Raw genomic sequence first — 14,508 nt, 5'->3', positions numbered from 1 at the left:
AAGATCACCCTTGTTATAATAAACAGATTCAACTGTAAAAGGTCAAGTTTCTTTCTGAGTTATGGTAATAATGTAGCAAATACTTTTATAAGTAATCAAAGATTCTATAAATATAGGTACCTGTGTAGATGTAAATGTTAAAACATTCACAAATTATCCTTTCAACTTCTGAGATCTAAAAATCAATAGGGGGTCATGGGGTTTCATAGAATTGCTCTGCTTTTTCTTCCAACATAATTTAATAATACATTTTACAGATGTTGTTTAAACATTAGGCACAGATTGTTTTGTCAATAAAACTAAACAGAGGCATGACACAAAAGCAAGGAAAACAGATGTAAAAGGAAAAAACAGTGCACCAAGCAAGGAGTCCTGGGTCATTTGTTTCCTATTCAACTACAAAATGAAAGTGCAGGGTGTATAGTGATTTTCCTTGCCTAGGAATCACCTAGGGATGGAACCACTTCACACACAAGAGGTAATTTTATTAAGCAGGTGGTTTAACTTCTTCCCTTGAGAATTTAAGTGTAACCTGCATTTAAGGTAGACTTCCTAACTGATCAATGGAGTAACAGGTGCAGTATTTTTAAAAGAAGAAGGAAGAGAAGGAGAAATATAAATAGAACAGTTCTCCAGCACCTTTCAGAATGGGTTGTTTTTCTCCAGGCCACAGTTAATTGCTACGCTTTTTACCTTGAGTGTCAACTCTAATAATATTACCTTTAGAGGCCCTTACTCTGGGCTTAGATTAGAGCAGTCAGTAATATTCACTAGATAAAATACTGTCTAGTTGCTCATGAGAAAATACTGAAATCAGTCAAAAAATGTTTAGCTTGCATATTGCCTGAGACAGAGCTGGCAAGGTACCAGGCACGCAGGGTATTATTTAGGAAAGCTGAGCAAATAGCTTGCAGGGAAAAGAGCTGTGAATTTTGAAACCTTCAGGTATTGTCATGTCAGAGAGTCTTAGGCATTCAAAGGAGACGCTGCTTTTGTCTGCAGATTTTTAAAAAATTTCCAGCAAACAATCCTCTTTGAAAATGACTCTGCAGTCTGTGAAATACACTTTGTTGTAAGTTTTACTCGCTAAGTTTACTCAGAGGTTTTTCCCCCACTGTGTGCAATCACATGGTTAATACTGGGAAAGATGGAAACTCCTCACGAAAGGGTAGGTGTTGGACCACTGTGCCAGATGGAGAAACCCTGCCCCTTCCACCAGGGGACCCTGAGTCTAGGTGAGAAGAGAAACAGGAAGGGGTGGGTTGTAGGAAGATGGATTAGAAAGTCCAGATACTGTTTTGTGTAACTGCTGTTTGTCCTGCAGCCAACATTCAAAGACAGTCTCTGAGCTTTTCAGGACAAGAGTGTGAGAGATTTGGAAGCTCCCTGATTCACCTTTCCTTTCCTTTCAGTGCGTAGAAGAACGGTTGGTTGGTTGGTTGGTTCTTCGTTTTTCAGTTATGCTGTTAAACTAAAAATCTCTGTTAAACTCCCTTACTGTTTGTTCACGTGACTGTTCTCTTTCTGGTGTTTGACCAGTGATGCCGTGAGTTCGGGAAGATCTTTGCTGAAGAGTCTTCTCCTCTATTGTTCATCCATTGTCAGTGTTTTTTGTTGACCATGTGAAGGACATTAAAGTCCTAAAACATCTAAAAAAAAAAAAGAGGTCTGAATCTGAGAGTTGGTACAACCTAAAGATACTTTCAGGACCAGGTTGGGGTTCCAGCGAGGCGCAGAGATGAGTGGGTTGGGAGACTGATTCCATCCTGAACCCAGTGTTCCTGAATATCCCTTTCAAGGCAGTGAAACCAGTGGCTTGGTGCTTGACTTTGAACATGGTGGTGTGGAGGTCAGCAGGACTTGGTGCAAGTCCTAATTGAGCAGATTTACTGTTTTCAGTGTCTTGGCACGAGTGTCCGATCAGAGAAACGGAAAGAACTCCGCTGGTGTCACTCGGCCAGCAGAGCAGGAGCTGCCTCCCTTAAGGAGAGTGTAAAAACGTGAACTGAAGCAAGGTGAATGTTCTGAAGCTGATTTTGATTCCCATTTTACATGAGAAGCGGGGGGAAAAACACACACACACACACACACACACACACACACACACACACAACAGGGCCTTTGATAAAGAGACAAACCCGACAATTCATTACAAAGTTGTTACTCTTCTTCATCTTAAATAAGCAAATCAAAGCCCTGTAAAATAAAAACTAGATGAAATTAAACATTATCGCAAGACATGAAAAACATGTGTGCTGTCACTTTCGGATTCATAATAAAGATAAATCAGTTGTTTTTAGCGGTAGGCTCTGAGTCTGTGAAGGGCATGACAGATAATAGGCTCGGAATTTCTGAAGTTATTGTACAGCAAAATTTGTTTTTTCCTCAGGCGTTCAATCTTTTTCTCTAGTAATTTTGTACATGACAAACTTTTTAGTTGGGGCATTAACAATCTATAAGTAACGGGTTGTCAGGTGTCAGTTAGATAAGATTAAAAGACTGCTTAAGCATTATCCATTTGCTTCTTTGCATGAGTTTTATAGGTCAGGAGAAATAACTTTTTGAATTGTGGTTGTTTGCGCAAGCTGGTTTTTTCCTCTCTCCCTCCCTCTCCCTCCCTCCTTCTCTCTCCTCTCTCTCTCTCTCTCTCTCTCTCTCTCTCTCTCTCTCTCTCTCGTTTGGCTCTGCACCAGGGGTACCTGCAAGAACTGTATTATATTACATAACTTCTGCATGTAGGAGCACATTCGAAACTCACACTATGTGCATCAAGGGGACACATGTGTCCGCTGACTTCTGTAAACTCATTTTAGTTTTGAAAATGTTACTCTTTTTCTTCTCAAAGGAAACTTTGTCAGGGGAAACAGCCTCAGTGGAGAGGAACATTGACATTTTTCGGCTTGAGGAGTTTCCTAGCAAGTCAGGTTGAGGTCTATTCTTGTCAAATCTGTCTTAAGTGTGTTTACATATAGTTTGCCTTTCTGGTATTTTCTGCTTGCACAGACCTGATCTCCATGTATTTTGTGTCAACAGTTGCTCGGGCTGGTGTTGGGTGATTAACCATTGAGCACTGGGGCACGGAGCTGTGCCCACAGAGACCCCCCTCTCCCCTCGCACTTACATCACCCTCCGGCTTCAGGCTGCACCTACTTAAAACAAACAGCATTTCTGAGTGATTAAAGAGGCAGCCTGAAATAGTAAAAAATGGGGCAAATGTTGCCTCCTTGTTGAATAAGACAAGTTTCTCAAAAATGGAGAGGAGCCAGGGGTGCGTGGGGAGGGAGTGTTTCTGAGGGCAAATGTCTTGGATCTGCGTGGCTCCAATGTGTGAATGCCTGGAACTTTGTGTAGATTATCAGGGTTTTGTTGTGCTTCTTTTGTTAATTTTTAAGGGGAAAGAGAGCATTTTAAAAAAATAACAACAGAAATACGCCAACACATGGACATATATACACTACCAAATGTAAGATAGATAGCTAGTGGGAAGCAGCCGCATAGCACAGGGAGATCGGCTCGGTGCTTTGTGACCACCTAGAGGGGTGGGATAGGGAGGGTGGGAGGGAGACGCAAGAGGGAGGAGATATGGGGATATATGTATATGTATAGCTGATTCACTTTGTTATACAGCAGAAACTAACACACCATTGTAAAGCAATTATACTCCAATAAAGATGTTTAAGAAAATAAAATGAAAGAGCAAAAAACAAACCAAAAAAACACGCCAACAACATGGATGTTTGTAACTTTGGCAAATACAGGGCTGTCCCGTTACATGCCCTCATAGCCTTTGATATTTTCCTCCTTATTTTATTTCCATTCTTATGAGGCCTTTAAGCCTGACCCATGAATATGGGAAATAATTAACTCTATTGGGCTCTTGACACCTGAACAATAACAAATAAACAAAAAACCTTAATCTCTTCCCACCCTTGAGAGCTCCTTTTTCCTTTTACCCTCTTAACCAACGTGGTTAAAGGGCCACAAGATTAGATCCCATCACTGAAGAAGGGAAAAAGTACTCCCTTTTGCAAATACATTAGCTCTTTCAGGCCCGTGGGAATTATTGGTCTTGGATTCTAAATGTAACTTAGGTCAAAAACGTATTTCCTGTCATGGGAGACATCTGGCTTACTATTGATTTGGTCACTATTTTTCAAGAATAGTATATTGGGGCTTCCCTGGTGGCGCAGTGGTTAAGAATCCGCCTGCCAGTGCAGGAGACATGGGTTCGAGCCCTGGTCCGGGAAGATCCCACCTGCCACGGAGCAACTAAGCCCGTGTGCCACAACTACTGAGCCTGAGCTCTAGAGCCCACGAGCCACAATACTGAGCCCACGTGCCACAACTACTGAAGCCTGCACAGCTAGGGCCCATGCTCCTCAACAAGAGAAGCCACTGCACTGCAATGAAGAGTAGCCCCCGCTCACCGCAACTAGAGAAAGCCTACATGCAGCAATGAAGACCCAACGCAGCCAAAAATAAATAAATTTATGAAAAAAAAAGAATAAGTATATTGCAGAGGGTTGGAATTAAATGCACCATGATTAAAAATATATATCTTTTAAGTTTCCAGTATGTTCTACCGTAGGATGCTGATTTGAATGTAAACTGGTAGTCTTGAGTGTTGTTGTCTAGTTGAAGGGTTTTGTTGGCCTGTATCACTAAAACGTCTGCTACGGTTGACTTTATTTGATCCTTAGTTTGGGTCAGAGTTCATATGTACTTGGAAAGGATAGGGTGTAGGAGATGTTGAAAACCTAATGGAAAGAATTGTATGTGTCCAAAGATGTCAGGTCTCAGCCCCCATGGCTAGTTACCTGGCAGGACTGTTTACAGAAAGGACAGTGCAATGGGTTATGTCAGGGATTCCCATCCTCAGGGCCAAGTGGGGACTGGAGAGAGTGGCCAGAAAAGGCAGATCAGAATCATTCCGAGCGAATGTAGTATACAAAAGGGTCTTGGGAATTAACTTTTGATTTTTGTCATGCTGTTTCTTCTGAAATAGCAAGTAACAAAGGGATAGGAAATTTTGAAGTTTATCAAAGGCAGCACGGATTAAAATTTTAGAAACAATGCTATAGAATGACAGAGTCCAAGTCCTGGATAGGATTGTGTGTACCCTTTAACAGATGAGGCTCAGGGCCTTACAACATTACACCCCTAATTAGAGGCAAGGAGGGCCTGGTCCAGTGTCTCGTGCATTCCACCATTATGTATTTATTTTTAACAGCTTTACTGAGATATAATTCACATACCACGCAATTCACTCATTTAAATTGTACAATTCAGTGGTTTTAAGTATATTCACAGATATGGGCAACCATCCCCACAGTCAATTTGAGAACATTTTCACCACTTCAAAAAGAAGCCCTGCATCCTCCCCATACTTCCATCCCCAACTCTACCACAAATCTATTTTCTGTCTCTATAGATTTGTCTATTCTGGACATTTCACATAAATGTGATCACAAAATCTGTGGTCTTTTGTGACTCGTTTCCTTCACTTAGCATTATGTTTTCAAGTTTCATTCACGTTGTAGCATGTGTCAAACTTCATTCCTCTTGATGGCTGAATAATGTTCCACTGTATGGATATAGCACATTTTCTTTATTAGTTCGTTTGTTGATGGACATTTGGGTTGTTTCCATCTTTTGCTGCCATAAGAATTTGTATATACGTTTTTGTACCATTAGGTATTTTTGAGAATCATAACGACACTATCCCCAGCAAACCTCTGTCTTAGGTTTTACAGTTTACAAAGCGCTTTCCGTAAACATTCACTCACTTGATCATCACAATTCCAGCACCTAAATACTGCTATGATCTCAGAGCCAGTAAGTGGCAGTTTTCCTACTCAGTTCTCGTATTCTTCCCACCAGACAGTGCTCTCACTCTTCCTGCCCGTGGCCCGTGTTTTGACTGTGATAATTATGAGCAATGGTGTTCAAAGAAAAGGCTGGCAACTCAGAAGTGAAATGTACATTCTCCGAACTTTCCCCAATGTGACTTCGATGACCATAAGCATTTTTCAAAGATTTGACAAGTTCCAAGAGGAGGTCATTTTGTTGGTTTTATTGTCCTCATTTGAAAGATTTTGTCATATACATCAACTGAGAGATTTTGCCTTTTAGTTTAAGTGGTTCCATTTGTATATAAGGGCCTACAGGTTACATATTGATATACATTACATAGAGCTTAGGTTTCAAACTTTGCTAATTGAAACAGAAGTTACAGTGAACATTCTGAGGAATAGACACAGGCCTCCATTCAGGTCGAACCTAATCTGTGACCAGGTGAAAAGAAAAAATCGAGCTAAATTTTGAGATATCTTCCCTTGGCACGAGTAGAGACTCCAGGCCTGGAAGTTTCTAGTTAGTGAAGGCTTGAGGCAAATAAAGGAGAGATTCTAGAGAAAGGAAAGAGCTGAGAGCTACTCCAAGATGGTGCTGAGATTCTAGAACACGGTATGCATGCTGGGCTGGTCACCTAACACAGTATGCATGCTGGGCTGGTCAAATCCAATCATTCAGGGGAAATTCTATTTGGGAAAATAGGTGCATATTTGATCAGTAGGGTAGTCCATACACCCCAATTGCATGGGACATCCATGGTTTATGCCTGTTGCCCAGCATAATTATTAATAATGTTCTTTTTACTCTCAAAATTGTCCCAGTGTAGATGATAAATTATCTGGTCATCCTATTTACAATGGAAATTGGGAGAACATTAAGATTTGTTTTAAATAACTATATACTTATTCTGTAATGTTTAAGGGATGTTTAGTTAGATGCAATTTTATTGAATTTTGTGAATATGGGAAAATTAGAATTTATATGAAAAATGGTTCAGCTTAAATCAAAGAGACACATTTATTCTTTGAAGATATTATTATTCCCATTTTAGCTTTTTATTAGTAAAGGAGGTTTTGCTAGATTATCCTAGATTATCCTATTGCTTAATCATTGTGCTAATAATCACTTTAATTTCATATACTTTAAGTAAACCACATTTTTAAAAAAATACTTATAAGGTTATACAAAATCAAATTTGACAAATTGTCACATTTAAGTAAATATTTTGTAAATGCCATTTGGTTACCTATGCTTTATATGGATACTTAAGATACGTATAACTATTGGGTATTTCTTATGCTAGGTCTAGTGATACATCCCTACAATTCATTCTACTGAGTTTAGAGCCTAAGGCTTTAGTGATCTAGAAGGTAGCAAAAGAATTAGAGACTCTGCTCTAAGGGAGCCACTCTTGCTTTGAATTCAGTTCAGATGAAAGGATTTAGCAAGCTGAGCTTCTATTTTTTTTAGAGTAAAAAAAAGTCATTTTCCAATTTGCTTTCAAGGAAAACTTTCTGTAATATATAACCAAGTGATGAAGTGTTTGCAAGTTATTTCAACATATAAAGTCCAAAATGAAACTTGGGTTTTGTTTTTACTTTGCATTATATTTTTCAACTAATTAGTGACTTTTTTCACTAGTTGCTTGGAAGACATTTTATATGTAATTAACTTCCTCAACTGTCTCAGCTTCAGTTTTTTTCTAGAGTAGTTTGCCAAATATACCCATCACTTCTAGAGAAGGGGAACCTTCTCAGACCTCTGATTGATGGGCTTCTTGTGATTTGAGCAAAATTCCGATATTATGTTTCTAGAGTGGATGGAGAGCAAAACACATGCTCCCTTCTCCCCTCCTGTTCAGTCACCTCCCCCGCCCTCAGACACACAGATGATGTATTGCAGTCCTGAAACTGTCAGATCCTGGAGGAGGTTGAGAAACTAGAAGACAGCGCCAAAAACATGATTTCATTAGGTTTGACTTGAGATTGAATCAACTTTCTTGAGCGTCTTAAAATCATGTTTCATGAAATTTTACTTCACAAAGAAAGGGAGTGTAGAAGAAGGCTTGGACCCTGAAGCCTGCCAGTTACAGATCATTAAATCCAATAAGTAAATGTAAATCTAAAATAGAGAATTCCAACAAAAGATTTTGAAGTCGATTTCTTGTTTAAAAAACAGAGTGTTATGTGGGAGACAGCTAGAACTCGTTCCCTGAAACGTTTGTTTATAAAACAGGCCTTAAAGTTATTAGAAAATGCTGACTTAAAAAAAAAAAGTAGGATATATAGTTTTCTTTAAGTGACTGTGATAAAGCTGAAAGAAATGCTACATCAAGAAAATTCACGGAAAAAGAAAGAACAAAACTCTGGAATCCAGCAACTACTTTCCAATGTGAAATTTTATATTTGAAGATATTTCACAAGGCTTAATTCTATAAAAATATTTATAGCAATGAATATAAATAAAATGAATTATATAGCAATTAACTATTATAGTTGCATGTTGTTCATGTTTAACTGAATGAAGAATCGTGCATGCAGAAATCACCAGTACTAATCTTGATACTTAAGAATTCATGGTATTAATTTTTATTACTATTAAAGTCTGTATCTTAAGTATACCTAAATAGTAATCAAGATGACTATAATTAATACTTTCTTTAATGGATAGTATAGGTTTATAAAGCATTTTTACTACCATATCCTGTTATTTAATGAAATCTTTTCTTAATAGTTAGTAATTTTAGCTTCTTGGGCAAAGGAGGGTACGTATTGTAAAATGACATTTCTACATACTTAAATGGGTACTTACCATCCTGCTGGCTAGTCACTTATGCCTAGTTGGCAAGAAGCACTATGGGAATGACTGAGAGTCATGTCATTGTTTAGGAACAACAGCATTTTGTCAGAATTTTATTTTTATTTGATTTGATGCAGTTCCATGAGTGGGCTGTGGCATGTTAAAGTAACAAAATATGGGCTCCCCTTAATCATCAGTGAATAAGTAAGGTGGTAAACACTGAGAAGTAGAATTGAGTAAAGGTGAAAATTCCATTTCTGAAAGTGAGCAAGTAGTTTTTCCTTCCTTTTGTCAGTATTATGGAGAACCATACAAGGAAGACCAAGGGCAAAGCCATATGGGAAAGTTGCCTGTGGAACTGGGCAGATATACCTGGTGTTTGGTCCTAATGGATGCCCGCTATGATCTGGCCACCCCTCCTGGTTCTCACAAAGAGAAAACTAAATTTAACAATCCAGTTTCGTGGGAAGGAACCAGGGCAGGGAGTGGAGGATAAACTAAAGGACAAAGGTCAACTTTAGAAAGCTGTTCTACCAGATCTTGCTCAGAAAACTATTCAGGTATCCAAAGACCGAGAATAAAAGGAGATACGTGGAATTAGCAGAATGGGAAAAAAAAAAAAAAAAGTCTAATAATAAATAAACATCTAGGGGCAAAGATAAGAAAGAATAGAGCAAAACTTCCTGTATTTCTTTTTAGCGTAACTCAAGATTCATCTCCCATTCTCCTTGTCTGATTCCTATTTTAAAAATGCAAATGATAAAATTCAGTTTTTAGATGATCCCATGTCTCAGATATTTGAAGGTTTTGCTCCCCTTTCAACCTCCCACTCCCCCTTTATTAAGGGACTTGAGTCTTAAACAAATAATTAGGTAAAAAGAAATACATCTCTGTTTATTTTGACATGGAATAAAGCTCTAAAGCCCATCCATTATCTTCCTTTCCTTTGTGAAACTTCTTGTTTTGAGAAAGGAGACAGTTTGGTCACAGGAAGAAATTCTAATCCATGATTCTATGAGTAAAGGAAATTTAAGAATTCTTTCTCTAATTCAGTTTTCTACCACCTACAGGGTGTCCAGTTCTTAAAAAATACTTCACAAAAGAAGATTGTGTTTTCAAAGCAAAATGGGATTTTTAAAAACATATACCTTGATGTTTGGAATGAAATATGGAAATGCAAACAGTACGTTTCTCAACCTTAAATGATACTTAACTAAAAGGATTACCCTTTAAAATGCCCAGTCTATGGCAAATTTGAACTACACTCTATTAAACCAAGGTGTGAAACTATTTTAATGAGTAAGAAAAACTGTCCTGTTGTCGCATATTCCTGACATTATACATCTGAGTTTTAAGGGCTATAATGTTTGGACATCAATTGTAAAATTGCAAAAGTTTTCTCTTACATTTTTAAACACACAGGCTTTTTAAAAAGACTTTATCAATATGGAAAATTCCAAAGATTGTGTGTATTTCATGGGTATATTTCATCTTAAACTATTATATGGATATTGGAGAATGTATTTTTTATTGTACTTTGAAATTGGAATTTTGTCATTCTCTTTTTTACTTCTCTTAAAAAACACTGTTTCTTCTTATGTTCAAGCTCTAATATATATTTATGTATTCATACATATGAGTTTAAAATAACTATTTTACTGATGCTTCTTGAAATGACAGTGTTATAAGAAGGGAATATGTTCATGTAAGTTTACATACAATCCAAAGGTCTTTTTTGGTTCAGTGTTTAGAAGATTCTTGATCATTTAGAATCTTCTACAATGGAAAGTAAAGCATTCTGTCACAGAAGCGGAGAGGATGAGACACAAGGTCAAAGGGCATTTTAGAAACAAACAGCTGGACCAGTTTATTTAAACAGATACAGAGTTGGGGGAACTGACCTCTGTTTGACTTATAGTGGGAGGAGCAAGAATGTCATTTTATTACTTTGCCCAGAAGGAAAATGTTTTCGTATCTGAATTCACCCCAAGCCATCTAAATACATGGTCTTGCTGTATATAGCTGGTTCCAAAGAGCATACATATAAGGTGGTTGAGGAAAATCATAAAATACACCAAAGAGAATCAAATGTTAGGATGGTTTTAGGATTGAAAAGGTGATGTTGTTTTTAAAAATAAAATATTTTGCTATTTACTCAGTTATTTTCAGATAAAGATGTCCACCATGACCCTAGATAATAATATATGTTTCATATAAGTATAGGAATTATAATTCAGTAACATTCTGAGAGTTTACTATGTCCTACGTGTACTGATAATGTCCATCATATTGAAACAAATATTGTTTTTTTTTTTTGAGAGACAGCTTTTTTTTTTTAATTGATTAATTAATTTATTTATTTTTGGCTGTGTTGGGTCTTCGTTTCTGCGCGAGGGCTTCCTCTAGTTGCGGCAAGCGGGGGCCACTCTTCATCGCGGTGCGCGGGCCTCTCACTATCGCGGCCTCTCTTGTTGCGGAGCACAGGCTGCAGACGCGCAGGCTCAGTAGTTGTGGCTCACGGGCCTAGTTGCTCCGCGGCATGTGGGATCTTCCCAGACCAGGGCTCGAACCCGTGTCCCCTGCATTGGCAGGCAGACTCTCAACCACTGCGCCACCAGGGAAGCCCACAAATATTGTTTTTAATTAAAGTTTGCAAAAGCAAGAACTTCCAAGTATACCTACTAATGTGGTCAAGCAGTTCGGATAAAGTGATAGGTGTTCTTAGGTTTTCAAGGTTTTAAAATTTTTATTTAATGAAAGGATTCCCACTTTTACATCTACGAATCCTATAGGTGGCCTACGTCTGTGTTGTCAATAACAACAAATGGTCACTGCCACCCAAAGAGAAGCAAATAGCACGTAGTACCTGTGGGCCCTTAACTGAGAAGCTCTGCTGAGGTGTTTTTTCTCTCCACGGGGACCAGAGCGGGCCTGGAGTACCTGCATTTAGTGTTGTCCGCTGAAGACCTGCAGAAGTGCATAGCCAGGCTCGGCATTGTGAGCAGAGAGTGGCCCAAGGGATGAGTGGACTCAGAATCCTAGAGCTCACATTCGAGAAAGAACTCGTTAAGAATCACAGATGTTTAACCTAGGGCGAAGAAGGGAGAAGCCTATGCGGCATGGTGGCTATAGTTTAAATGTTTGAAAAGCTGTCCTGAAGAAGTGAGATTAGGATTGTTTAAATTACCCAGAGGAGTTGTCCTGGTGAAAGGATTTTAGGTCAGGTAAGGCAGAGCCTTCTAAGGGTTACCTTGTCCGTAGACAGAGTGGGCTGTCCGCTGAGGTGGCCAGGGCTGTATGAGAAAGAGTCCAGCACACAGAGAACAGACTGGTGGTGGCCAAGGGGGCGGAGAGGTGGCAGAGGGACAGAGTGGGAGCTTGGGGTTAGCAGATGCAAACTAGTATATAGAGAATGGATAAACAACAAGGTCCTAGTGTATAGCACAGGGAACTATATTCAATATCCTGTGATAAACCATAATGGAAAAGAATATGAAAAAGACTGTATATATGTGTATAACTGAATCACTTTGCTCTACAGCAGAAATTAGCACAACATTGTAAATCAACTATACTTGAATAAAATAAATTAAAAAAAAAAAAACAACAGTCCAGTAGAGGTTACCCATCTACCTGGTGGGGATATCAGAGAGGGGATTCATGTCAGTGACCAAGCTAGGTGATGGTTAAAGCCCTTTTCAAACCTGACGTGTAATTTTTCTGATCCCATGGATTTAACAATCATGGATTCAGACCTGAGATGGTTATCATGAACTGGTCTTTGGAAATGTGAATGTATGAGTGTGAAGGAGGCAAGCTTTGGAATATAGATAACTCAAGTTACTGAGTCTTCTTATGTGTAGCCTTTTCTTTGTCTTTGCACACAAGTAGTACAGTCATCAAAATCCCCAAATCTACAAAATGTTCAGTCATGCTTATTCTTGGATCAACAGTAGGGTTATTGCCAGTGGTGATTGGCTCAAAACCAGCTCATGTTTAGATACCTATTTAGTCTGGAATATTCTAGATGGGTGGCACAGTAGCGGCCATGCTCTGGTCAGAATATTGTCAGGGGGGATGCTTGCTACCGTTTGCCAGCTCTGTGTCATTCAGCAAATTATTAACATTCTCCTGGGTAACATGTGACCTCAAATAAGTCACTTAATTTCTCGGAGCCTTGGCTTCTCATCTGTTAAAAAAGACCCTTCCTATTTTTAGATAAATATCCATAAGATATTATGTTTTTAAACGGGCTTAAAAAAAAAGTTATCAGAGTTCCCTCCGAGAGAATGCAGATTTTGAATAGTACCATAGATAAAGAGCCGTTTTTGCTCTCTTACCTATGTTAGTTACTATGAAAATTACTTTTGGTATATGCAGAATATTAATATTAAATAATTTTCTGATTGGTCATGCAGTGAAGGCAGCTAATGAAAAAGCAGATTTTTCTTTTCATTTTAATTGGTTATTTCACATGGTGTTTGTGCTACACCTGTGCTTATAATGAGAATGGAGAATTAATCTAACCTGCTCACATGATTCCAATTTTCATGGTTTATACAAGATAATGATAACCTGATTGGCAACACAATTTGTTGTAGATCTGTGTTTTAAATATTTTTATTAGCAGTTCGGGGACTTCATATACAAGAACTGATATAATATATGTTGCCAATAAGAGTTGGCATCAACCAGTGTCCTTTTAGTTAGATTGCAGTTTCATTAGTTATTTTAATTACTTCTCAGATAATGAAAGAACATAAGGATATAAGATGTTGAGAATCTTAAAATGTCATGAAGTATGCCTTTTTATTTTAAAAAAACCTATCCCTGTCTGTTGAATGGCTTGTTTTTTTAGGAACTATTTCCCTTCCTGAAGTGGGCAGACTTACCAACTAGAATTTATACTGGACTGTGGGTCCTTTAATTATTAACAGTGCAGTACTAAACTTTTCATTGTATTTTTTATTTGCTGTTCATGTTCCACATATTCAAATCTGGGTTGAGAACTAAAAGCAACTTACTATTTCAGAATCTAATATGTCCTGTTCATTTTCTGTATTTGATATGTAATTCTTAGTATTACGAGGTACAGACAGATCTTAAGAGTTAGAAATATCATGAGCATGGCTTTGGAGAGCTTGTACTACCACTTGTTAAAATTTTCAGTGGCTAGCCACTTTTTTAGGGGCTACAAAAATTATTTTAAAAAATCTTATTAAGACACTTAAGTGACCTAAATGTCTTAAGATGTTTATTATACATGTTCAGGACTAGCTGGAGAAAGCAAGATTATAAGTTCAATTACTGTATAGCTGTGACCTCGCCTTGACCTCAGACTTTGCATAAAGAAAGAGCGTGCACACACACACACACGCACACACAAACACACACAGAGCTACCCCAAGAAATCTCTACCCGGAATGCATTTTTCTGAAGTCCCCAGCAGTGTGAGTTAGTGGTGATAAACTCCAGACATTTTTTTCATTTGATGGTGTGCTGCCATCCTGGTTCATTATCTTAATAGTGGGCATTAAAATAGAATTAGGTTTGCAAGAGGTAGGGAAGGTTTTGATAAAAATTGTAAAAATGAAGTCAGAGAGCAGAAGATTGAAATGTCACTAATTAGGAGAGGTAACAGATGCCCTTACGAACATCTCTCTCGCTACACCAAATTTCTCCCCTTGCAATTGAAAAGAATGGTGGCTAGTATTGTTTCCTGAAAACTCTGCTAATTCCCCTATGAAAAGATGAAATGGAAGTGTCCAACTGTGGTAAAACAGGCAAACATAAATCAACTCAGAAACCCCGAGCCTGTGTACTCAAAGGTCACTGGGGGTTACAGGTTTTGCAGCA

General features: G+C 38.2%; 1 protein-coding gene across 4 annotated transcripts in view; it reads left to right on the top strand.

The window, feature by feature from the left end:
* Positions 1 to 14,508, top strand: part of MEIS1 (Meis homeobox 1) — a 137,770-nt gene that overhangs the window by 117,786 nt on the left and 5,476 nt on the right. The window lies entirely within an intron of this gene.

This window comes from Balaenoptera ricei, chromosome 13 (assembly GCF_028023285.1).
Source record: "Balaenoptera ricei isolate mBalRic1 chromosome 13, mBalRic1.hap2, whole genome shotgun sequence".
NCBI classification, from domain to species: domain Eukaryota; kingdom Metazoa; phylum Chordata; class Mammalia; order Artiodactyla; family Balaenopteridae; genus Balaenoptera; species Balaenoptera ricei.
This window is presented reverse-complemented; position numbering and strand designations above follow the sequence as displayed.